Here is a 10,686-nt window from a genome sequence, read left to right as displayed (position 1 = left end):
AAGATTATTTTTTTGGTTGATGGAAAAATAATTTATCAATCTCCAAGGTGGGTAAGACTTTTCCTCTATTCTATGGATATAATACTATCTATGAAAAAATAATTTATCCACTCAAAGAAACATGAAAATATGGATAAATTGATCAATGAGAAAAGTTGATCAACTTTTTATGATATTTATTCATCAAAAAATAGATTCTAAATGTACTTTTATAACAATTTTACTATCATGGTACCTTTTTTTTAATCCGAATGTACTTTTATTAACCATTTGTCTATCCTTTTTAAAGGGTTTTGTATCGGGTTCCACCCTAAGATTAATATGATTTGAATGAAAGTGAAGGATCATTTATCATCATATTTGGTAAAAGGTATGAAGGATAAAAAAATTTACTGTAAAGCTAGTTTTAACTCGTAGTCTGTTTGATTCGAACAAGTAAATCTGAGGGATATTCTATATCTAGTGTCTTAAAGTTATCTGGTTCATGAGTCATTAGTTGAAAACTTGCTATATAGGTGTCACGTCCCGAACTAACACCCGGGTCGGATACGTGATGGCCGCCACACTCCTTAGAGCAAGCCCTAAAGAATATGCAAGGCCAAAATAAATCATTACAATCTTAACATCCATACCATTAATTTCAATAATAATTCGTAAAACCTTGCATAATTACAAATTAAATTTCTTCAATCCTCTGATCAGGTACTATGACACTCTATCTATCCATCTGCTCACCCATAAATCTAAGCCATAGCCAATCATGAACGTCCTGTATCTCTGAGAAGAAAAGAAGATAAAGGGTGTGAGCTTTACAGCCCAGTAAGAATTTTCATATCACACTGATATAGTAATATAATCTGAAAATAAGAATAAGTAATAAAATATAAAATCTCATGTTCAATATCCAGAATAATGCAAACATTCATAAATTTTCTGTCTTGTCAAAATAGATGCATCATCATATGTTAACAGGTGAAACCCTTTTATTCAACAATTATTTCATGTCTTATCTTCATTTCTCCTTTCATAATCACATAATTTTTAACATTTTCTTTCTGGTTCTGGACTATCCAAGTCTATAACCTCAGTCACCATCCGGATCGAATCCACTTAAAAAGTCTTTCAAGACTGTCCCAGGATGAGCTCCTGGCCGGCTGTCCCACGTACGAAAGCCCGTGAGAGACTGTCCCAGGATGAGCTCCGGGCACTCTCACAATCATCGATTTCTTTCTTCTCTTGACCTTCCAACAAATTTTATATGTAGACTCTCATCTTAAGAAAAAATCTCAATCTTCTATATCAGTTCGAGTAACAATGTTGCTCCTTAGATTGATTTTGATGATTACAAAGCAGTTGAAGGGGTACCAATGATTTTCACTTGAAAAAGACTTATTGCTCTTCAGGGGCAAAATTATAATTTTACCAAAACCTTGATTTGATAGTATCAAATGATAGAACAAAAGATTTGTGATCCAATGGTGAAAATTTTATTGATTTTGGACTTGTATTTTGAAAGATATGCATGATTAAAAATCATGAGTCGACCCATGAGTCGACTCATGGCACATGAGATGACTGGCACGCTGATTTCCTGGCCGGCATAGACTTGGCACAACCTGTGAGTCGACCCATGAGTCAACCCCCAAGGCATGAGTCGACTCATGAGTCGACCTCTGTGGGTCTTTTTGCCAGTTTTACAGAACCATGGATCCCGTTCACTTCTGTGATGATTTTTCACAGAGGTTGACCCATGAGTCGACCCCCAGGCATGAGTCGACTCATGAGTCGAACCCTGTGACGGGATTTTTCCTCAAGGCTAGTTTTTACCCATTTTAAATACTTTTAATGCTCATTTAATACGTCTAACGGCTCTTTTCAGTCTAGAATGATTTTCTCTATTTCTTAAAGCTATAAAAGGACAAAAAGGTGGGAATCAAGAAGAGTATTGAAGTAGAGAGATTTTGAAAAAAGGATTTCAAGCAAACTTTTCAGCCCTAAGCAAGAGCTCATTCAAAGCTTTCAAGAAGCCTTTAATCCAAGCTCACCAACTCCTCAAGTGCACATTCAAGTCTCCAACCACCTTGAGAAAATCCAAAAAGGGTCTTCTTCTCTTGAGTAAAGTGTATTAAAGTCATATTGCTCATTAAGGAGCTTTCTTTGTACTTATTTGTGCTATTGATTGTTATTCTCATTTTGAGTTATTGTTTTTGTTTTGGAAGGGTTCCAAAATAAGAGAAGGTTGATCCGAACCTAGAATCGGAGTGTATTGGGTTGGCTTGTATCCAAAAAATAAGTGGACTAGCTTGGGATAGCTAGAGTCAGAGTTTCCGAATTTGTATTCGGGTTGAATACAAGATTAGTGGATTGAAATTCCCAAGTAGGAGCTTGGGGAGTAGATGTAGGTGCAAGATTGGCACCGAACCACTATAAATCTTTTGTTTGGTGTGTCTAATTGTTCTTCTCTATTCTTCATTATTCTCTTACATTCTTGCTCTTGCATTAGCCTTGAATTAATTCTACTCTCCTATTATTTAGCTTTGTCAAACACTTCTCATAAGTCATAAGTTAAGCTTAAAATTTTAGAAACCCAATTCACCCCCCCCTTGGGTTGCATAGCTGGGCAACAAGTGGTATCAGAGCCCGGTGCTCTAGCCCTTCTTGATCTAAACAATCAAAGAGCCAAAGATCTATGGCAACTCATGTCGGCACTTCTCTAGCCGAGGAGCAATCCACCAACCGACCTCCACTTTTCAATGGGTCTAATTACATCTATTAGAAAGTTGGATGAAAATATTCATACAAGCACTCGACTATGATATGTGGAGTATCATAGTGAACGGTCCTCACACACCCACTAAAATTATAGATGGTGAGGAATCAGCCAAACCGAGAAAGAATGGGATGAGGTTGATAAGAAGATGGCCCAATTAAATGCTAAAGCAATGAATGTTCTTTATTGTGCTCTTGATGCTAACGAATTTAATTGCATTTCTACTTACTCATCTGCTAAAGAAATATGGGATAGGTTAGAAGTAACCCATGAGGGAACCAATCAAGTAAAGGAGTCTAAATCAACATGCTTGTGCATAAATATGAATTATTTAAAATAGAGATGATGAGTCCATAACTAGAATGTTTACTCACTTTACTGATATTATTAATGGTTTAAAGAGTCTTGGTAAGTCCTATACTAACAGTGAGCTTGTAAGAAAGATTCTCAGGTCCTTACCAAGAACTTGGGAAGCCAAAGTGACTGCCATCCAAGAAGCCAAGGACTTGAACATTCTACCCTTAGAAGAGCTTCTTGAATCATTGATGACTCATAAGCTAAGCATGAAGCAACATCAAGAGGAAGAAGTCAAAAAGAAAAGAATAATTACCCTCAAATCCACAGCTCCACCAGATGAAGAAACTGATGACACTGAAGATGAAGAACAGGATGAAGAGATGGCACTCATTACCCGAAGATTCAAGAAATTTTTGAGAAAAAGGAAACAAGGGATGAGGAAGAGGCCATTCACAAAAGGGGAACAGAGCAAAGAAAAAGAGAAAGACCAACCCCTTATCTGCTACAAATGCAAGAAGTCGGGACACTTCAAATCCGAATGCCCACAACTGAAGAAAGGTCCAAGAAGTACAAGAAGAAGGCCATGATGGCCACTTGGAGTGCGAGTGATGACTCAACTCCGATGAGAAAAACTCAACCGAACAAGCCAACCTGTGCCTTATGGCACACGAAAATGAGGTAATTTCCGAAACTCCTAGTGACTTTATATTTGAAGAATTACATGAAGCTTTTATGATTTAGTTGATGAATTAAAAAAACTAGGGGTGAAGAACAAAGATCTAAAATTGAAAAATCAATCTTTATTGAAACAAAATGAAAATATTTCAATTGAAAATCACCCTGCTTCAAGAAAATCAAAGTTAAAGAATGAAATTGCCAAGCTAAAACCAATAGTAGAAAATTCACCTTGAGTTCAAATAAACTTAATATGATTCTTGATAATCAAAAAGTCGTGTATGATAAGGCTGGACTTGGCTATAACCCCTTGAAGAAATAAAAATATCTAAAAATATTTATGTAAACTCTTTAAGTAACAAGTCTTCTAATATTACTTGCTTCAAATGTGGTAGAGTAGGACATAAGTCATACACTTGCTTCTCTAACAAGTCTGCAAACTCAACTGTAAAGAAAATATGGATTCCAAAAGGAACCATTATGACTAACCAAAAAGGACCCAAGAAAGCTTGGGTACCTAAAACAAAAACTTGACTTTTGCTTGCAGGTGTGTCTAGCATCCCAAGGAGGAAACAGGAAATGATATCTTGACAGTGGATGCTCGAGACATATGACTGGTGATGAATCCCAATTCATCACTCTTGATGCTAAGGATGGAGGGATGGTCACCTTTGGAGACAATAGCAAAGGAAAGATCATCGGTATAGGTAACATTGGTATCACTCTCTCCAAATACATTGAAAATATTTTATTAGTAGATGGTTTAAAGCATAATTTACTAAGCATTAGTCAATTTTGTGATAAAGGATATAAAGTTATTTTTGAATCGTCTGTTTGCATTGTAACTAGTCCTATTAATGATGGCATTAAATTTATTGGACATAGACATGGTAATATTTATATGGTAGATTTAAATGATTTAGCCAAAATAAACATGCAATGCCTAGTATCCTTGAATGCTAAAATTAATGAGACTAGTTAGCTTTGGCATCGCAGACTTGCACACATTAGCATGCATTCTCTTTCAAAATTAATTAAGAAAGAATTAGTTCTTGGTTTGCCAAAACTGAATTTTAAAAGGATAGAATTTGTGATGCATGCCAACTAGGTAAACAAACAAGAGTTTCATTTAAATCCAAAAATATTATTTCAACCTCTAGACCTTTAGAGCTTTTGCATATGGACTTATTTGGACCTACTAGAACACTAGTCTAGGAGGAAAACGATATGGTTTTGTAATTATAGATGATTACTCTCGTTTTACTTGGATTTTCTTTTTAGCACACAAAGATGAAACTTTTCATGTTTTCACTAAATTTTACCGAAAAGTCACTAATGAGAAAGGATTTTCAATTCAAAATATTCGAAGCGATCATGGAACTGAATTTGAAAATCAAGACTTTAAAAACTTTTGTGATGAAAAGAGAATTGGCCATAACTTCTCTGCTCCTAGGACACCCCAACAAAATGGGGTAGTAGAAAGAAAAAATAGAACTTTAGAAGAAATGGCCCGTACCATGCTTTGTGAAAGCAACCTTCCAAGATATTTTTGGGTGGAAGCAATCAACAAGCATGTTACATTTTAAATCGTGCTTTGATTAGACAAATTTTAAAGAAAACCCCCTATGAGCTTTGAAAAGAAAGAAAACCTAATATTGCTTATTTTCATATTTTTGGTTGCCGATGTTTTGTGTTAAATAATGGTAAAGAAAGACTTGGAAAATTTAATGCAAAATCAGATGAAGCAATCTTTCTTGGTTACTCCTCCACTAGTAAAGCTTTTAGAGTTTTTAACAAAAGAACTTTAGTAGTAGAGGAGTCCATACATGTTATCTTTGATGAATCTAACGATCTTCCTTCAAGAAAGAATGAAGGTGTTGATGATGCAGATCCTCTTATAGAAGGAATGAAGGAGATCACTTTGAAAGATTTAATAATTCAAGAGGATGAGGAACATGAAGACAAACAGGATGAGGGAGGTGAAGAACATCAAGAACAACCTCAAAGTACAAATGACCTACCCAAAGAATGGAGGTATGTTCACAATCACCCTAAGGAGCTAATTATTGGTGATCCTATGCATGGGGTAAAAACTCGTTCTTCACTTAGAGAAGTATTTAATCATTGTGCTTTTGTATCTCATCGTGAACCAAAAACTATTGAAGAAGCTGAAAATGATTATAATTGGATTAATGCAATGCAAGAGGAACTTAATCAATTTGAAAGAAATAATGTATGGACTTTAGTATCAAGACCTAAAAATTATTCAATAATTGGCACAAAATGGGTCTTTAGGAACAAATTAGATGAACATAAAAATGTAATAAGAAATAAAGCAAGGTTGGTTGCTAAAGGTTATAATCAAGAAGAAGGAATTGATTTTGATGAGACCTTTGCACCTGTTGCTAGATTAGAGGCCATTAGACTTCTACTTGCATATGCTTGCTTTATGAAATTTAAATTATTTCAAATGGATGTCAAAAGTGCATTTTTGAATGGATATATTGCTGAAAAAGTCTATGTAGAACAACCCCCAGGATTTGAAAATCATGCTTTTCCTAATCATGTTTTTAAATTAAATAAAGCTCTATATGGATTAAAACAAGCACCTAGGGCTTGGTATGATAGGCTAAGCAAATTTTTACTAAATAATGATTTTTCAAGAGGTAATGTAGACACAACCCTCTTTATTAAAAGAAATCAAAATGATATGTTAGTTATACAAATTTATGTTGATGATATTATTTTTGGGTCTACTAACGAATCTCTTTGTCAAGACTTTGCTAAGCTCATGTAGGGGGAGTTCGAGATGAGCATGATGGGAGAACTTACTTTCTTCCTCGGACTCCAAATCAAACAAACAAAGGAAGGAATCTCCATCACCCAAAGTAAGTACACCAAGGAATTACTCAAAAGATTTGGAATGGAGAACTCCAAACCAATTGGTACACCCATGAGCCCCTCATGTAAGCTTGACAAGGATGAAGAAGGTAAATGTGTAGACTTAAAATACTATAGAGGTATGATTGGCTCTCTATTATATTTAACTGCAAGTAGGCCTGTTATCATGTTTAGTGTTTGTTTGTGTGCTAGATTTCAATCTAATCCTAAAGAGTCTCACTTGAATGCTGTTAAAAGAATCCTTAGATATTTAAATGGTATTCAAACTCTAGGATTATGGTACTCTAAGGACTCATTAATTGACTTAATAGGATATTCAGATGCTGATTTTGCTGGATGTAGATTAGACAGAAAAAGCACTAGTGGAACTTGCCAATTTCTTGGAGTTAACCTAATCTCCTGGTTTAGCAAGAAACAAAATTCGGTAGCACTGTTTACGGCTGAGGCCGAATACATTGCAGTCGGAAGTTGTTGTGCTCAAATCTTATGGATTAAGCAACAACTCGAAGACTTTGGTATCAAACTTAATGAAACACCCATAAGATGTGACAACACAAGTGCCATAAACCTTACTAAAAATCCAATTCAACATTCAAGGTCTAAACATATTGAAATAAGACATCATTTTATAAGAGAACATGTTCAAAACAAAGATATAATTCTTAACTATGTTTGCACTGAAAATCAATTAGCTGATATCTTTACAAAGGCCTTTAGTGAGAATAGATTCTGTGAAATTAGGAGAAATCTAGGAATTCTTGATCCATTTGCCTAAATATTTCTCCAATTCCAAGGAATTGATGTCAAAATTTCTTTGAGCTCAATTTTCATCATCTCTCTTGGACCTAAAAGCTCAAGATTATCATTCTCACAACTTGTCATTGAGCAAAAATTTTCTCTCAAAATTTTAATTTTTTTCAAAATTTATTCATATTTTTTCTAAAATTTTGTGAATCGTGAGTCAACCCCCTAGGGTCGACCCAATGGCATACTTGAAATTCTTGGCCAACTTCCCATGGGTTCATTCCTTTTTAACCAAAAGCCCGTTCATGAGCCGACCCCTTCTTCTTCGTCTTCCTCCCTCCAAGACTCATTGTCCTCATCTTCGTTCTCTCCAAAACCAAGGATTTAGCCCAAGATCATTATCCCTTCACATCTCCACCTCAAATCACCTCTTGGGAAAGGAGCTTCTCACATTTTTCTCCCTTGATTGAAGCGGTTGGAGCGTGCCCTAGCTTCCACCATTCTTCTCAAAAATGTCATTTCTCTCCGCCAAAATCCCTTTCCATCCTCTAGTAACCCTCCTTCTCCTCACCCATTTGATCTTCTGAGTCTCCCTGCCTGCTCTTGTGGTGAGAATGGCCCCAAAGATGAAACTCCCTCAAAGAAGAAAATCAGTCCGTGCACTGGAAGAAGGCATCCACAGAAAAAGGCAAGCTTCTCAGACCTCCTCTGCTCCCATTCTAGCTTCAGCGTCTGCACCAGGTCCCTCTCAGTCTCCCCTTAGCCCTAGCAAAATCCCTCTCTCTGACAGAAAGGTAGAAACCGGCAAGAATGTGGACTTCAGGTTTTTTGAAAAAGAGGGTTTCTCCTTTGGGTCAAAGATCAAAAATCAAGGTTGGGGATTTTACTGTTCTCTCAAGGAAGTTACATATGTAGACTTGGTTAGAGAGTTTTATCTAAATCTGCACTATGGCAATGGAACAGTAACTTCTATTGTTAAGGGAATTGATATCTGCTTAGATCCTATTATTTTGGGAGAGATTCTACATTTGCCCTGTGAGGGATATTCATACATGGAACTCCCAGTGAAGGAAGAGGGGATCAATGTAATTTAAGGAGGAACCTACTCGAGAAGTCTAAATAAATTAGAAGCCAAGATCTTGTCAATTGAAATGAGAATTCTACATCAATTAGTGACAAAGCTTTTCTTCCCGAGAAGTGGTAGACATGACCTCCTTTCTGGCAGAGATATTTGTATAATATTTCATGTGATCACCCAAACCCCCTTAAACCTCCCTGCTTTAATGATTGAGGCCATGAGAGAAACACTGAATAGATCCAAGGCACATCTACCTTTTGGTATGTCCCTCACACTGGTTTTTAGGAGGTTTGGAGTCAGTTTTGAGGGGGAGGCATCTGCTAAGCTTTCTCACGCCGACACCATCAACCAACACACTCTACACCGCATGGGATTCACTAGAATTGATGGTGGTTGGATCAAGGGTACAGAAGAAAGAGCTGAGGAGAGAGCTGAGGACAGAGTTGAGGACAGAGCTGAGGAAGAAGGTCCCTCATCTCCTCTCCATGACTTCAGGGCAGCATCTCCAGATATCCAGTTTGTTTCAGATCCAGAGGCTGGCCCTTCAGAGTCCACCAGGAGGCACACACCAGTTCAGCAGCCAGACAGTAGAGCACCTCCTTCAGAGTTTAGATTGGCTGATGATCAGATTGAGTAGATTTCTCAGCGTGTGGCTTTCTTGCTTTCTCGTCAGTGGAGCACTTCTGCATTTGCACCGGGATCCACATCATTAGATACATCTGATCAGACCTTGATCCCCCATATCTCCATTGTATTTCAGATGATCACAGATCAGTCAGTTCGGATTCAGCAGCTCGAGGATTATATTTTGAGACTGACTGGGAGAGTACTTGACTTGCAGGGGCAAGTCTTAGCTTTGGCCCATCCTCAACCACAGGAGTGCACTATTGAGGTCATAGACCTAACTGCGGAGGCTGACAGACTCAGAGGTGTATTGGAGGGTGGTTTTGATTTCTTGAGGAGAGAGATCAGAGGTTCTAGTGAGCATGCTTCTACACAGTTCACTGCACTGCTTCAGTCTGTTTCGAGAGCTCCGAACGTTCTTGATTCCATCAGGCTCTCTCTTGCAGTTCAGTCTATTGCTTCTCAGCCTTCAGGATCATCTCGCCCACCTACTCGTGCCAGCACCTCCACTCATGGCAGAGGCAGACGGGGTAGAGGACGAGTCCTTGGTCGTGATCCATCATCTCCCCACCCCATCTCTGATACATCTGATTCTGATCCTTAGAGTCTTGAGCTCTTCTAGATCCTTGTTTGTTAGTCATGTCTGTTGTTCTTTCTAGGATCTGTCTCTTGGGTCATGTAATGATATTAACTGGTTGACTTTTATATTATGGAATATGTATTGAAACAACTATGGTATCAATCATCTTTTGATTATATATCTACTCTTTGTAATGGTATCAATCATCTCTTGATTATATATCTTCTCTTTGTTGCTATTTCATATCTATGGTACTCAATGACATATTTTGTTTTATGATTGCTGTATTCAGGGAGAGTAAACATTAATGATTAGCACAAGAAGTTTGAAGAAACACAAAAGAGAAAATGTATTCAAAAAAAGAGGGGGAGTTAATAATGTTTGATGATGTCAAAAAGGGAGAGAAATTAAAGAAAAATATCAAAAGCAAGATTATTAAATGACTTAAAAATACAATGAGTGAATTGCTAAGCAAAAGTATCAAAAGAAAGATAAATAAAAGATTTAAAAATAAAATGAGTGAATTGGAGAAATTAAAATATCAAAAACAAGATTGATAACAAAATGAGTGAATTGCTAAGCACAAAGCAAATGAGCAACCTTAAAATTACTTCTTAGACATGCTCTGATATGCTTTAAAAATTAGACATGCTCTGATACATCTTAAAATTTGACATGCTCTGATATACTTTATAATTAATTCTTAGACATGCATTGATACACTTAATTGTTAAACTTGCTCTGATACTAAAACCAAATAATCAAATGAGAATGAGCAAATTTTCAAGATACAACTTGCTCTGATACTAAAACTAAATAATCAAATGAGAATGAGCAAATTTTCAAGATGCTAAGAAATTTGAAAAACAAGCAAATGAGCAAATGAGATATTTTCAAACACGCAATTTTCAAATCCTAATGTAAATTCTGCTTTGCTCTGATAACAAAAATAAATTTTCTACTCTGATACCAAAATCACATAATCAAATGAGCAAATTTTCAAATCATTAAGTAAAT

The sequence above is a fragment of the Elaeis guineensis genome, chromosome 11 (assembly GCF_000442705.2).
Source record: "Elaeis guineensis isolate ETL-2024a chromosome 11, EG11, whole genome shotgun sequence".
Taxonomy (NCBI): domain Eukaryota; kingdom Viridiplantae; phylum Streptophyta; class Magnoliopsida; order Arecales; family Arecaceae; genus Elaeis; species Elaeis guineensis.
The sequence above is the reverse complement of the archived record's forward strand: the minus strand, read 5'-3'. Positions refer to the sequence as shown.